At 34.8% G+C, this 16,713-nt stretch overlaps 1 protein-coding gene and 1 non-coding gene across 8 annotated transcripts in view; one reads left to right on the forward strand and one right to left on the reverse strand.

The window, feature by feature from the left end:
• Positions 1 to 16,713, forward strand: part of ADK (adenosine kinase) — a 551,078-nt gene that overhangs the window by 120,304 nt on the left and 414,061 nt on the right. The gene's annotated exons all lie outside the window — the stretch shown is intronic.
• Positions 16,396 to 16,586, reverse strand: LOC122709651. The gene has a single exon (XR_006345637.1). It is a non-coding gene; the product is annotated as a U2 spliceosomal RNA (small nuclear RNA).

The following is a 16,713-nucleotide window of genomic DNA, read 5'->3' on the forward strand; positions in this document are numbered from 1 at the left end:
CTGACATTTAAAAAATGTCTGGTGAAGTTGAGCATGTTTTCCTACAACTTTATTTGCCTATTTTGTGATTGCCTGTTAGTATGATTTGCTCACTTTTTTTTTTTCCTGCTGTAGACTAATTTATAGTTTTTTATATATTATGGATATTAACTCTTTGATTGTATTTGTTTACATATATCTGTGCCCTGTGTGTGACTTTGTGGTGTCTTTTGTTTCATGTAAGTTTTGTAATTTGATGTTAACTAAATTTATCAATCTTTTTCTTGTATGCTTTAGGCTCTTTTGCTTTAAGAAATTTCTGCCTCCAAGTCAAAGAATTTCTATATGTGCCCTACAGAGTTTGATCTTTCATCCAATTGAATATAAGTTTTGTGTATGGTGTGAGGTAGAGTTTGAGACTGAATTTTTCATAAATGGATAACCTGTTATTTTGGTATAATTTTTTGAACAGTCCAGTGTCATATATTGAGTTTTCTGTATATATGTGAGTCCGTTTCTGGGTTTTAATTGCGTTTCATTCTTATCCCTACATTTTTGAAGAATTGAAAAACGTGGATAACATTTTGAACGTCAGAACTTCTAGACACTTACAAGTGGTAGGTTAAACTTTTTAAAATTAATTTTCACTTTTATTTTCTCTTGAAATACAACTTTTTTTGTTTTCTTTTGGTACACAACTGAATCACTCATTCCCAATTTTGTAAAATGGGTTTGTGGTTTGGCCATAGTATGAAAAAAAGAATTAAGAAAAAGCAGTATGCATCTTGTGAATAGTAATTAAGCAAATGGGTTTTGGAGTCTTACAGCCTGTCCAATAATTTGTGATCTTGGGTACGTGAATGGGATACTCAGAGTAGTAATTTTACTAAGTGCTTTGTGATGATGACCTGCATTAAGCACTAAGTGCCTGGCAAAGATGAAGGGCATTCTAAACAGTTGTTCCTAAAGTAACAAGACAGTTGTTGAGAGAGGAATGACGGGAGACTTAAGACAACATGTATGTACATATGAATAAAGGAATGGATTATGTACAAAGGAATGGATTTTGAAATGATTATTAAATACAGAAAACCAGTAGGAGACTAGCCTGTGTTCCTTTCGCTGTGAAGGAAGTAGACAGTGAGTCTCAGATAGTGACCAGTGCGGGACACTAGGTGGTGCCATTAGTCTAGACTCTCTATTTGATGCCACTGGAGGCTGGACAGCCTCAGGGTAAAAGATAGAAAGTCAGGAATCCAACTCAATGGGCATTAGTTTGAGTAAACTCGGGGAGTTGGAGATGGACAAGGAGGCCTGGCATGCTGCAGTCCATGGGGTCGCAAAGAGTCGGACATGACTGAGTGACTGAACTGAACTAAAGGTGTGAATTGTTTTTTTAAGAGTACGTTTCAAAGTAATGTGATAGTTCTTGATTTTCTTCTCAAGTGATCATTTTGAAAATTTTTCTGTTTTGAAGTAGTTTGTTACTTTTTAAATAGTTTATTTGATGGACAATCCATTTTTCTTTCTAATTTTAAAGATTATATATAAAAATGTATTTCTATTTAGATCTTGTGGTGAAACTAGATAACAAGTTTTCATTTGAGATGATAAAGAAGGAACTTGGTGTTAAGTTTTAGTGACCTTACCTCAGATCGGGTTATGACTCCATTAAACTTTCTAAAATACTGAAAATAATTTAATTCCTGTTGATTTCTTTTAAGATTCCTGTTAATTTCCTTTAAGGTTCCAGATTGAGAATAATTAAATGCATTATTTGGCTTTTATGAATGATTTATACCACTTGTTATTGATATGTGCATTGAACAAGTGACAGAAACCTCTAATTTAGACTGGCTTAAGCAAATGGAAATTTATTGGGTCACATATTAAAAAAGATATGACATGGCCGATTTCAGGTAAAGCTTGATCCAGTGGCTAAATAAAATCCTTGGGTCCTCTTCAACTGTTAACTGTGTTTCTCTTGGTTTTAGGTTCTTTTGCAAATAGGCTCTCATCTCCTGGAGGTAGTGTAGGCCCCAGCAGGTTTATATCCTCTCCCTTTTGTTTTTTTTTTGCATTTAATCTTTCCAAGAAGAGTTACGGCATTACATTATGTTAGGTCTTTTTGGTTAGTCTTGGGCTGCCTGTTTACTCCTGCAATTGGGGGTAGAATTAGCTCTCCTGGAAATTTAGAGATTAAGAGTTTTGGAGGGGTAGTTTCTCAAAAGCAGATTTGAAGATTGTTACGGGAATAAAGAATGGTTATAAAAATGATAGTCATTCCTTTAAGAAAATTGACAAGACTGCTTTCATTCTTTTGATTTTATTTTGCTAGAGTTTGTTTTGACTTTTCATTCTTTTGATTTTATTTTGCTAGACTTTGTTTTGACTTTAATTCTGTTTATGCTGTATCTTAGTTGTGCAACTTCTCAGAATCCATTTTGTCATTGACAGGCAGAATATGACACCTATTGCTTTAGTTATTGTGGATAACTAAAGCAATAGTTAGGTGGATGAAATACAACGATATGTGTGGATGAAATACAATGATATGTGTGGAATACTTAGCCGAGTGCCTGGCATATATTAGATATTTCAGAAATGTTAGTTCACCTCTAAGCATGGCCTAAGCCAGACACTTTTGGGTTTAATCAATACTTGTCTCATATTAGTCTGTAATCAGTAAATATTAGAAGTGTAGTAACTTTTATTGATAAATTTCTAACCTCAATGTAATTTATTGATTAGTACTTTCAGTGATTGAAATGGTGATTGATAGACACTGTCCTATGACACTGTCATGACTTACCTGTATCTTTATATTCTATTGAATGTGTAGATTTAGCTCCTGAAGACTTTTGTAATTAATCTATGCTGGGAAATATAAATTATCTTTAAAGACAGCAATAAATGTAGTTAAATTGTGATAAATGGCTTTATTGTTTGGGGAAATAATATAAACTGTTTCATGTATTTGAAGAATACAAAGAAGTTGGCAACAAGAGAGAAAGATGAATGATTATGGTTTAAACTTGTTTTTTAATTAAGGTGCTTCATTGCTGTGTACAGTATTCAGAAATGTATTTTTAAATGCAACATTAATTTTTCAACTACCATTAATCTTTATTTGAAAATATTACTTACATTTATCATAATATTTTTTCACCATCCTAAACTTTTATAATCCATTTAGGTTAACTGGTGTGTAGTCTCAAGAAAAGAACCTTCATAATGGTTTTTAAACTATTTAAACATTGGCTATTTGGTAACCTACATTTCTAGCAATATATATAAAACTCTTGATAGTGATGACATAGAATTGTTTTCTTTGTAATATAGCACAGTACTGGTATCTTTTACTCAGAATTGACATTATTGATATCAAATATAAAAATATTTAACTGTATAGAATTTTGTAACCAAAAATAAAGCCACATCAGACCAAGGGATATTAAAAACTCGTGTGGCCCATCTTTTATTGCTGGTTATTGTGTTCATTGTTGTTTGTTTTAATTGCAATTTATTTTTTAAAGCACTGTGTATATATATACATATATATATATAAAAGCAATTAAAAACAAAATGCTAATGAGAAAGATATCAATTTGATGGTAATTAAAAGTACAGAAAATTTTTATAATTGAAAATGGTGAAAAATTGATTTGTACAACAAAACAAATTATTTTGAAGACAAAGTTGGTGATTAAATATGTGAAAAGTATTATTCCTTTGTCACAGTGGGTTCTTGCTTCTTGGTTATATTTATTGATATTTTACTGTATCAGAAATTAACATGAGGACATTTAAAATTTTTATTTAAACATTTAAAGATAGCTGTAATAAACCCATTGTATGTTAATATAAGTAACATATTTTTGTCAAAAATTATGTTTTCCAAAACAGAAAATAATATAAAGAGACTGATACTGTTATACTTTGTTTTACATTTTCGCTGATTTTTTAAGTGTCTGAATTAGTAGAAGCGGGTGGACTCTTGCTGTCTGCATTCGGTCTGTTGCAGTATATTGTTTTGCTTGAAGTACATGAGTGAACTATGGCCTCACACCAAGATTGTAGCATATAAGCATAGCTAGTTAAGAGTGTATAATAGAAGTAGCAAGAACAAAGTAATTAATCTGAAAATGTCCAGTTAACATCCTAGATCTATTACTTTAAAAAAGTTGCAAAACAAAATGGAACACAAACATATAATCATTCATTTCATTAACCAACCAGAGTGATGTCATTATGTTATGTAGCCTATGCAAAACTTTGCTATAATAATCATGCAAGAATAGATTATAAAATGAAAATAATTTTGCACATGGATTCTCTGAAAGAATTGTAGGGCCCCTTGTGGTCCATGGACCGCATGTTGAGAACTCCTAGCCTACATACTTGAAAACAATTGCTGTGAGGCGTTGGTATAAATTCTTTTTAATTTACAGTAAAGTTTGAGAGTTAATATCAGATGTCTGTTGATCTTATGTTAAAAGACCAGGAGTTTGAGAATTTTAAGTCTTAACACAGTGTGTAAAAGCTGCTGATCAAATTTGTAGCAGCCAGGAATAGTCCTTTAGGGTTCCGTTCAGTATAGTTCACTTGCTCAGTCATGTCCAACTCTTTGCGACCCCATGAACAGCATGCCAGGCCTCCCTGTCCATCACCAACTCCCGGAGTCCACCCAAACCCATGTCCATTGAGTCGATGATGCCATCCAACCATCTCATCCTCTGTTTTCCCTTTCTCCTCTTGCCCTCAATCTTTCCCAGCATCAGGGTCTTTTCAAACGAGTCAGCTCTTCGCATCAGGTGGCCAAAGTATTGGAGTTTCAGCTTCAACATCAGGGTTAAGGCTCTTTAAATTTATTTGATACTCAATTAAATGTCAAGGTAGCTATTGTGGATGTTATAGCTGCTAAAAAAGTTTCTTAGGTTACTTGTGCAGAAATGATCAAGAAGAGAGAAATTATTTCATGACTAATTTTTTTTTTTTTTTTAATTTTTTTATTAGTTGGAGGCTAATTACTTCACAACATTTCAGTGGGTTTTGTCATACACATGACTAATTTTTATGTGGACAGACCAGGACTATTTTGGAGAAAGAAACAAATAAAATACATGGATGAGCAAGTTAGGAATAGAGGATAACAATGTATTTTTCTATTTGACAGGACTCATATAGGGACTGGTCATGTGTGATTGAGAAACAAAGGGGATTTAACCTACTTACATATACAGGCTTCTTTCTATATGGAGAACTTTCTTAGTATGACTTATATTCACCCCAATATCAAGTTGTGGGGGATTTTGATACCTTCCAGTTGGCAGTTGTTCAGCCGAGGCATGGAGACAAAACACACGTTGGTTAGTATCTTGCAGTAATTGTAATTTCTAATGTTGGAAATTTAGCTCTAAAATGACATATTAAACAATTTAAACATTCATGTTTTCTTGCTTAAAGACAAAGTATTTCTGTTCTACATTTTTATCAAGTAAGTTTTAAGGTAGTTTTTTTTTAAGTATATCATTTGTTTTCTTAATAGTTAGTGTTTATCAAAACCAATTACTTGTTATGACAGAGCTACTTGGCATTGTCCTATTAGCTTAAGCTTCCCTTTGATATGTCCAAATAAATACTTGCTTTTCCTAAGTAGAACTCAACTACACTGTAAATCCATTGATACTAAATTATTTGTGGAGAATTAACATGCAGGGAAACCTTAATTATTCAGAATACACTTATGTTATGAAGTGTAGATGATTTGTTTACCATCTTTAATGCAACTCAGTCAAAATATATGTAGATTTTTGCATAAAAGGGAAGTGTTGCTAATATCTTTTGCATTACTTAATGTTACATATAAAATTAATTTTCCTTGTTAAGAGATGTGAGAAATTTTTTCATTCTTCATTTCTGTTTTTTCAGTTTCTATGAAAATGTAGATTTGATCTTTTTATAATACAAGGAGAGTAGAACAAATGTGGCAAGCAGCATTGGTTTCTGGTAAGATCTGAAAGTGCCAGCTTATCAGCTTTCAGTCTCAAGTATGTATATAATTCTTTAACAATTAGCAACTGATTAAGTGGCAGGGAGAATGGTTGATCCTGACAGAGACACTTTGAGTATAACTCTTGCCTCGTGTAACCCACTCCAGTATTTTTGTCTAGAAGATCCCATGGACAGAGGAGGAGCCTGGGGGGCTGCAATCCATGGGGTTGCAAAGACACGACGGAGAGACTAACGCTTACCTCGTGTAAGAGTGCTGTTGCTCACAATGCTTCAGGGACGCTGATCTTTGTCTTGTTTCTCGAACAGCTGCTGATTTTACATCGGGACCTTCTCATATGTTTCCTTTTTCTGGAATACTCTTCTGTATGGTTCTTTTGGGCTTCTTTCAGTTCTCAGTTTAAATGACACTTCTCTTAGCGCTTCCCAATATCTGAAGTAACTTTGTTTTCTTGTTTATTATCTGTCTAGAATATAAGCTCCTTGAAGGCAGGATCTCTGCTCAATTGACTTCTGTATCCTGCTCCTAGGAGTGGCTGGTACATAGTAGGAACTTAAATATAGTTGTGTGAAGGAAAATTATATTTAAGTGATTTAAGATGAAATCATTTAAAAATGCCTTATTTCCCAATTCTCATTATAATTTAAAAGATATTATTACAAATGCCTAATCTTATAACCTCCAAGTAGTGATATTTTACTGCTCCTTGCTGTGATGAATAAATTATAAGCCATCCTGTGTTTAATTCTAGTTGGATTTGGTGGGAAAGTTTTCTACTTTCAGAAGTTTGCTGTTAGATCATTTTGTCAACTATTCCCATGTAATTACTTAGTTCATTTACAGCGTTTCCCAACAATTTACAAATAAACTTAGGTCAGTAGGGCCTCCTGTTGCTCCTTCTACCCATATGCAGTTTCAGTCTGCCCACAATTTATAGTGTACCTTCTGTAAGGTCTTTATTGTACAGATCACTGCTTGTGCTTCACCTTAAGCAAGCACACAAGTATAATTAGAAGAAGTAGAAAATAGAAGAAGGGAGTAAAGTGGAAGAGAGGAGGGGATTTTGAGAATGGATGAAATTGGTTCCTAGGTGGAAGTGTGGTAGACATGGAGTTGTGCAGCCCACATCCTTCAAGGAAGAATTACAAGGGGAGAAGAAGGTAATCAGAAAGCTTTCAGCTATCAGCTTGTTCAAGGTCAGCTTCTGGTACAGAGAACCTCGTGCCTGAGGTTCAACCCTTTCCAGGGCAGCTCTCATCCTGCACCTGAGCAAGGCAGAGGTGTAAAAGCCCAGCCTTTTTGTTCACACTGAGAAAACCCTGACAAGTAACTACTTCCAGAGATCCCTGCCAGGTTGCCTGAGGCTTTGTGAGCTCTGTATTATAATTTGACTTCTGCCTTGCAATTCTGCTTTCCCCTCCTTCCTTTCACAGGAATGATCTCTAGTAAACATCTTGCATCCCAAACCCTTTCAGTGTCTGATTTTAGAGAATTCTAGTTGTATGTAACAGGGAGGTCTATGGTGGTTGTCCTTGAATTTTTCATAAAATTTATGCAAATTTATGTGCGTGTGTGTGTGTATCATTCTGAGAGGGTCTACAGCTTTCATCCTATTTTTAAAGCTAGATTGAAAGCTGCAGGTCATTTTTTATCAAAGAATTAAGAAGGAAAGGCTTTCGTTTTAGTTTTTTGGGATTCAGGTTCAGACTAAATATTGTGAACTTCTAATTTTGGCTAACAACTGAGCCAGAGCTTTGTTGACTGGGGAACATTCTCCAGTGACACAGCAGTGTAGCACCCTGGCAGAAGCCACTGGAGCTGGTTCTCAGGTGCTGCTGCGATGGCTCTTAGAAGCTCGGGAAAAGTGATGGCCCATGTTAATTGAAGTCGGTATGTTAGAGCTGCTGTTTATCAATAATGTAATAGGGAAGTGCAGTAGTGACGGGGGTACCAGCATCATAGAGAAGCTGCAAGTGGCTGTTTACTGTAGATGGAAGCTGATGGTGGTGGTTGTTACTCAGTCGCTCAGTCGTGTCCGGCTCTTTGCAACTCCATGGACTGCAGCACACCAAGCTTCCCTGTTCTTCACCATCCTCCAGAGCTTGCTCAAACTCATGTCCATTGAGTCAGTGATGCCATCCAACCATCTCATCCTCTGTCATCCTCTTCTCCTCCTGCCTTCAATCTTTCCCAGCATCAGGGTCTTTTCTAATGAGTTGGCTTTTTGCATCAGGGGGGCAAAATAGATACTTTTATAAAACTGGACTCTAGTAATGAAGGAGAAGATGAGATCCTGGAATAGTAAAGCCTCAGGAGCCGTACTTAACTATCAAGCAAGGAAGGTATGTTAGTTTTCTGTTGCTTCCATACAAATTGACACAAATATAGCAGTTTAAAGCAACACGCATTTATTATTTCATAGTTCTATAAGTCAGAAGTAGGTTCGATGTGTCACACTGAATTGCTTTTCTGCTTCAGTTTTCACCAGACTCAAATCAAAATATTGGCAGGACTGCATCTTTCTGGGGACTCTAGGGATGAATGCTTCCATGCTCATTCAAGATGTTGGCTGAGTTCAGTTACTTGGAGTTGTAGGGGGGCTGGGATCCCATTTGCTTGCTTGCTCTTGGCCACAAACTTGTATCTGCTTAATCTCTGTTGTTTCTGTAGTTATATATATATATGTGTATTTTCTCTTCTTTGTTTGTTTCTTTTGTGTGTATTTTCTAAATTGATCTTTGTTGAACCTTTGCTTTCTGTTTCCTTAATTTGTACTCTTTATTTCCTTCCTTTTGGTTATCTATTGTTACTTTCCTAATATCGTAATATGAACTAAGAGTTTGTTCATGTGAACACTTGGCTCATTAATTTACAGATATTTTTTCTAAGACTTGCAATCAAGTTATATGGTTTTTCTCAGAACACTTTTTGTGTGGTATCATGTAGACTTTGAGATAGTGTTTTAACTATCATTCATCTATAAGTATTTTAAATTTCCCTTAGCAATTTCTTTTTTATTCTTTAATTGGAAATTCTTTTTAAAAATTTGAAATATGGACTTTAAAGAAAGTATGTTTGTTTTTTAATTCCAAATTATAGTTAGAAAGTTACACATAATATTTGCTCTTAGAAATTTTTGTAATTTATCTTATGTATATATTTACTCAGTATACAATTACTTTTGTATTTTTTTATGTGTACTTGATATACACTCTCTAATTGTTGGATGAAAAAAATCCATGTGTTCCATATGTCATTGTATTATCCACTCATGGTCTTGTTATTTCTTGCATATATATATAGATAGATAGATAGATGGATTTTTTTGTGTATATGCTTGCTTGATCAATAATGTAGAGACGTGTGTAGAAATCTGTTGCAATGTAAGATTAGTAAATTTCTTTTTCAGATTCTTTTATTTTTGTTTAATATATGTTGCCCATTTTATTAGATGCATATCCTTTTAGAATTACTGTTCTTCCTTATAAACTTAGCTTTTAAAAAATCGTTATTAGTGACCCTTTCTGTCCTAATTGATGTCTTTTACTTTTAATGTTTATCTGATAACAGTTACAATTAAACTTCTTTTCATTAACATTTGGTCAGTATATCCTTTCTTCCTTTCAGAACGTTAGATGTCGTTATGCTTTTGATGTATCTTTTATAACAGCCGTTAGTTGAGCTTTTTCTTTACCTTAAAATCTTTCTCCTTTAGCATATAATTGTGATTTTTAAAATTTGTCTTACTTGTCTTTTTTTCCTCTTTTCTTACCTTTAAAAAAAAAAGTGCCTTTAACCCGGAGTCTCACTATAACAGAGTTGTTAAACTTTGGATTTTTTCCCTCAATTTAATCACTAAAAAAGGGTTTTCAGCCTACTTCTAATTTGTGTGTTTTGTATAATGAGTGAGGTTGAGGCTCTTATTTCAAAACTATTTGCTTCTCTGTTACTATGTAACATTTTTCATATATTCTACACCACACTTCCTTTTTTGGTGAATTGTTGATCTTTTTAATGATTTCTGGGAGTTTTTTATATGTTACGAACCATAAGCTGTGTAGATATGTGTTATAGACATTTTTACAAGATTATAATTTAGATTTTTTTGTTTTGCTAATTTTATTTTTATTATATTATTGACCTTATTATTTCTTTTAAGCCTTCTTAATTCAGTATTTTACTGTTAAATATTTGATCATTTTGTTATTTATCCTCATATGTAGTATGAGATGTGGATTCTACATTTGATCAGTATATCCTTTTTTTCATAGCTGGTTATTTAGTTGTTTCATACTCTTCAGATCATTAGATGTCCTTATGCTTTATGATCTAATTGACATTTACTTATAGAACACTGTACTTAACAATATTGTTGTTCAGTTGCTAAGTCATGTCTAGCTCTTTGCAACCCCATAGACTGCAGCATGCCAGGCTTTCCTGTTCTTCACCACCTCCTGGAGCTTGCTCAAACTCATGTCCATTGAATCAGTGATGCCATCCAACCATCTCCTCTGTTATCCCATTCTCTTCCTGCCTTCAATCTTTCCCAGCATCAGGGTCTTTTCTAATGTTGCGGCTCTTCGCATCAGGTCACCAAAGTATTGGAGCTTCATTTTCAGCATCAGTCCTTCCAGTGAATATTCAGGATTGATTTCCTTTAGGATTGACTGGTTTGATCTCCTTGCAGTCCAAGGGACTCTCAAGAGTCTTCTCCAACACCACAGATCAAAAGCATCAATTCTTCGGCATTCTTTATGGTCCAACTCTTACATCCATTCATGACTACTGGAAAAACTGTAGCTTTGATTATATGGACTTTTGTATGTATTGATTTTTTAACCCATGTTCCTTACCACATTCTCTTACTGTTCATATGTTTTCTACTGCTTTTTTCAATTTTTTTTTTTTTTTGGAAGGAAAAGCACAACTTTATTTAATCACAGGTGACTGTCAACAAAAACAATTGCTAAGAATTCCTTTAAAACCATTCTCAAATGAATAAGTAATTTTACAAGGTCACAAGGTAGAAGATGAATACTTCAAAATGACTTATAATTCTATATGTTAGCAATGAACAATGAGAATAATCAATTTTTTAACTATGCACCTTTTTTAAACTATGCAATAACATATTCCAATATTTATAGCTCCAATTTCCTTCATTTTGTTAATGATGTTGACTAGTATTCCAATATGATGGTAAATGGTGATAATAGACTTTCTTGTCTTATTTCTAACTTAGCAAATTAGAGTGGTATGTTGTGCATTTCATGGTACTCCTCCACCTTCAGAAAGTATATTTTCATAAACTCATTCAGTGAATTTCCACCAGTGAACTGTCTTGTCACATTTTGTGCTTTTCTTCCTACTGCATGACAGCTGGTTTTGACAGCTTACCATGTGTATTTATTTATTTTTTTATTATTTTTTTTTTTTACATGTATTTTTTTCCCTTTATTCCTCCTCCCTCTAGCTTTCTTTTTTTTTTTTTTTCTTTATTTCATTGATATGAATGAGCCATGGATTTACATGTAATCCCAATCCCGATCCCCCTTCCCACCTCCCTCTCCACCCGATTCCTCTGGGTCTTCCCAGTGCACCAGGCCCGAGCACTTGTCTGATGCATCCCACCTGGGCTGGTGATCTGTTTCACCATAGATAGTATACATGCTGTTCTTTTGAAATATCCCACCCTCACATTCTCCCACAAAGTTCAAAAGTCTGTTCTGTATTTCTGTGTCTCTTTTTCTGTTTTGCATATAGGGTTATTGTTATCACCTTTCTAAATTCCATATATATGTGTTAGTATGCTGTAATGTTCTTTATCTTTCTGGCTTACTTCACTCTGTATAATGGGCTCCAGTTTCATCCATCTCATTAGAACTGATTCAAATGAATTCTTTTTAACGGCTGAGTAATATTCCATGGTGTACATGTACCACAGCTTCCTTATCCATTCGTCTGCTGATGGGCATCTAGGTTGCTTCCATGTCCTGGCTATTATAAACAGTGCTGCGATGAACATTGGGGTGCACGTGTCTCTTTCAGATCTGGTTTCCTCAGTGTGTATGCCCAGAAGTGGGATTGCTGGGTCATATGGCAGTTCTATTTCCAGTTTTTTAAGAAATCTCCACACTGTTTTCCATAGAGGCTGTACTAGTTTGCATTGCCACCAACAGTGTAAGAGGGTTCCCTTTTCTCCACACCCTCTCCAGCATTTATTGCTTGTAGACTTTTGGATAGCAGCCATCCTGACTGGCGTGTAATGGTACCTCATTGTGGTTTTGATTTGCATTTCTCTGATAATGAGTGATGTTGAGCATCTTTTCATGTGTGTGTTAGCCATCTGTATGTCTTCTTTGGAGAAATGTCTGTTTAGTTCTTTGGCCCATTTTTTGATTGGGTCATTTATTTTTCTGGAATTGAGCTGCAGGAGTTGCTTGTATATTTTTGAGATTAATCCTTTGTCTGTTTCTTCATTTGCTATTATTTTCTCCCAATCTGAGGGCTGTCTTTTCACCTTACTTATAGTTTCCTTTGTAGTGCAAAAGCTTTTAAGTTTCATTAGGTCCCATTTGTTTAGTTTTGCTTTTATTTCCAATATTCTCGGAGGTGGGTCATAGAGGATCTTGCTGTGATTTATGTCGGAGAGTGTTTTGCCTATGTTCTCCTCTAGGAGTTTTATAGTTTCTGGTCTGACATTTAGATCTTTAATCCATTTTGAGTTTATTTTTGTGTATGGTGTTAGAAAGTGTTCTAGTTTCATTCTTTTACAAGTGGTTGACCAGTTTTCCCAGCACCACTTGTTAAAGAGGTTGTCTTTTTTCCATTGTATATCCTTGCCTCCTTTGTCAAAGATAAGGTGTCCATAGGTTCGTGGATTTATCTCTGGGCTTTCTACTCTGTTCCATTGATCTATATTTCTGTCTTTGTGCCAGTACCATACTGTCTTGATGACTGTGGCTTTGTAGTAGAGTCTGAAGTCAGGCAGGTTGATTCCTCCAGTTCCATTCTTCTTTCTCAAGATTATTTTGGCTATTCGAGGTTTTTTGTATTTCCATACAAATTGTGAAATTCTTTGGTCTAGTTCTGTGAAAAATACCGTTGGTAGCTTGATAGGGATTGCATTGAATCTATAGACTGCTTTGGGTAGAATAGCCATTTTGACAATATTGATTCTTCCAATCCATGAACACGGTATGTTTCTCCATCTGTTTGTGTCCTCTTTGATTTCTTTCATCAGTGTTTTATAGTTTTCTATGTATAGGTCCTTTGTTTCTTTAGGTAGATATACTCCTAAGTATTTTATTCTTTTTGTTGCAATGGTGAATGGTATTGTTTCCTTAATTTCTCTTTCTGTTTTTTCATTGTTAGTATATAGGAATGCAAGGGATTTCTGTGTGTTAATTTTATATCCTGCAACTTTACTATATTCATTGATTAGCGCTAGTAATTTTCTGGTAGAGTCTTTAGGGTTTTCTATATAGAGGATCATGTCATCTGCAAACAGTGAGAGTTTCACTTCTTCTTTTCCTATCTGGATTCCTTTTACTTCTTTTTCTGCTCTGATTGCTGTGGCCAGAACTTCCAACACTATGTTGAATAGTAGTGGTGAGAGTGGGCACCCTTGTCTTGTTCCTGATTTCAGGGGAAATGCCTTCAATTTTTCACCATTGAGGGTGATGCTTGCTGTGGGTTTGTCATATATAGCTTTTATTATGTTGAGGTATGTTCCTTCTATTCCTGCTTTTTGGAGAGTTTTAATCATAAATGAGTGTTGAATTTTGTCAAAGGCTTTCTCTGCATCTATTGAGATAATCATATGGTTTTTATCTTTCAATTTGTTAATGTGGTGTATTACATTGATTGATTTGCGGATATTAAAGAATCCTTGCATTCCTGGGATAAAGCCCACTTGGTCATGGTGTATGATTTTTTTTAATATGTTGTTGGATTCTGTTTGCTAGAATTTTGTTAAGGATTTTTGCATCTATGTTCATCAGTGATATTGGCCTGTAGTTTTCTTTTTTTGTGGCATCTTTGTCTGGTTTTGGAATTAGGGTGATGGTGGCCTCATAGAATGAGTTTGGAAGCTTACCTTCATGTGCAATTTTCTGAAAGAGTTTGAGTAAGATAGGTGTTAGCTCTTCTCTAAATTTTTGGTAGAATTCAGCTGTGAAGCCATCTGGTCCTGGGCTTTTGTTTGCTGGAAGATTTTTGATGACAGTTTCGATTTCCTTGCTTGTGACGGGTCTGTTAAGATCTTCTATTTCTTCCTGGTTCAGTTTTGGAAAGTTATACTTTTCTAAGAATTTGTCCATTTCATCCAAGTTGTCCATTTTATTGGCATAGAGCTGCTGGTAGTAGTCTCTTATGATCCTTTGTATTTCAGTGTTGTCTGTTGTGATCTCTCCATTTTCATTTCTAATTTTGTTAATTTGGTTCTTCTCTCTTTGTTTCTTAATGAGTCTTGCTAATGGTTTGTCAATTTTGTTTATTTTTTCAAAAAACCAGCTTTTAGCTTTGTTGATTTTTGCTATGGTCTCTTTAGTTTCTTTTGCATTTATTTCTGCCCTGATTTTTAAGATTTCTTTCCTTCTGCTAACCCTGGGGTTCTTCATTTCTTCCTTCTCTAATTGCTTTAGGTGTAGAGTTAGGTTATTTATTTGGTTTTTTTCTTGTTTCTTGATGTAAGCCTGTAATGCTATGAACCTTCCCCTTAGCACTGCTTTTACAGTGTCCCATAGGTTTTGGGTTGTTGTGTTTTCATTTTCATTCATTTCTATACATATTTTGATTTCTTTTTTGATTTCTTCTATGATTTGTTGGTTATTCAGAAGCGTGTTATTTAGCCTCCATATGTTTGAAGTTTTAACAATTTTTTTCCTGTAATTGAGATCTAATCTTACTGCACTGTGGTCAGAAAAGATGACTGGAATGATTTCAATTTTTTTGACTTTTCCAAGACCAGATTTATGGCCCAGGATGTGATCTATTCTGGAGAAGGTTCCGTGTGCACTTGAGAAAAAGGTGAAGTTGATTGTTTTGGGGTGAAATGTCCTATAGATATCAATTAGGTCTAGCTGGTCCGTTGTGTCATTCAAGGTTTGTGTTTCCTTGTTAATTTTCTGTTTAGTTGATCTATCCATAGTTGTGAGTGGGGTATTAAAGTCTCCCACTATTATTGTGTTACTATTAATTTCCTCTTTCATACTCGTTAGCGTTTGCCGTACATATTGCGGTGCTCCTATGTTGGGTGCATATATATTTATAATTGTTATAGCTTCTTCTTTGATTGATCCTTTGATCATTATGTAGTGTCCTTCTTTGTCTCTTTTCACAGCCTTTATTTGAAAGTCTATTTTATCTGATATGAGTATTGCGACTCCTGCTTTCTTTTGGTCTCCGTTTGCATGAAATATTTTTTTTCCAGCCCTTCACTTTTAGTCTGTATGTGTCTCTTGTTTTGAGGTGGGTCTCTTGTAGACAGCATATATAGGGGTCTTGTTTTTGTATCCATTCAGCCAATCTTTGTCTTTTGGTTGGGGCATTCAACCCATTTACATTTAGGGTAATTATTGATAGGTGTGGTCCTGTTGCCATTTACTTTGTTGTTTTGGGTTCACGTTTATACAACCTTTCTGTGTTTCCTGTCTAGAGAAGATCCTTTAGCATTTGTTGAAGAGCTGGTTTGGTGGTGCTGAATTCTCTCAGCTTTTGCTTATCTGTAAAGCTTTTGAATTCTCCTTCATATCTGAATGAGATCCTTGCTGGGTACAGTAATCTAGGTTGTAGGTTATTCTCTTTCATTACTTTCAGTACGTCCTGCCATTCCCTTCTGGCCTGGAGGGTTTCTATTGATAGATCAGCTGTTATCCTTATGGGAATCCCTTTGTGTGTTATTTGTTGTTTTTCCCTTGCTGCTTTTAATATTTGTTCTTTGTGTTTGATCTTTGTTAATTTGATTAATATGTGTCTTGGGGTGTTTCGCCTTGGGTTTATCCTGTTTGGGACTCTCTGGGTTTCTTGGATTTGGGTGGCTATTTCCTTCCCCATTTTAGGGAAGTTTTCAGCTATTATCTCCTCGAGTATTTTCTCATGGCCTTTCTTTTTGTCTTCTTCTTCTGGAACTCCTATGATTCGAATGTTGGGGCGTTTCACAGTGTCCCAGAGGTCCCTGAGGTTGTCCTCATTTCTTTTGATCCTTTTTTCTTTTTTCCTCTCTGCTTCATTTATTTCCACCATTTTATCTTCTACCTCACTTATCCTATCTTCTGCCTCCGTTATTCTACTCTTGGTTCCCTCCAAAGTGTTTTTGATCTCATTCATTGCATTACTCATTTTTAATTGACTCTTTTTTATTTCTTCTAGGTCTTTTTTTTTTTTTTTTCTTTTTTTTTCTTTTTTGGTGCACCGTTCCTGGAAGTACTGCAATACCAGGTCGATGCGTGGAGTGGACGGAGCAAGCTCCTATTCCAACTCCCAGCTCCAAAAATCCATTTAATATATTGTCCTCGGATAGAGGACGTATCAGATATTAAACTGATAAGAACAGATACTACACTTGATCTTAGCCAAAAGGCCGAGAAGCGATCTTCTAGGTCTTTATTAAACAGTTCTTGAATCTTTTCAATCTTTGTTTCCAGGCTATTTATCTGTAACTCCATTTTGTTTTCAAGATTTTGGATCATTTTTATTATCATTATTCTAAATTATTTTTC

This window comes from Cervus elaphus, chromosome 15 (genome assembly GCF_910594005.1).
Source record: "Cervus elaphus chromosome 15, mCerEla1.1, whole genome shotgun sequence".
NCBI lineage: Eukaryota > Metazoa > Chordata > Mammalia > Artiodactyla > Cervidae > Cervus > Cervus elaphus.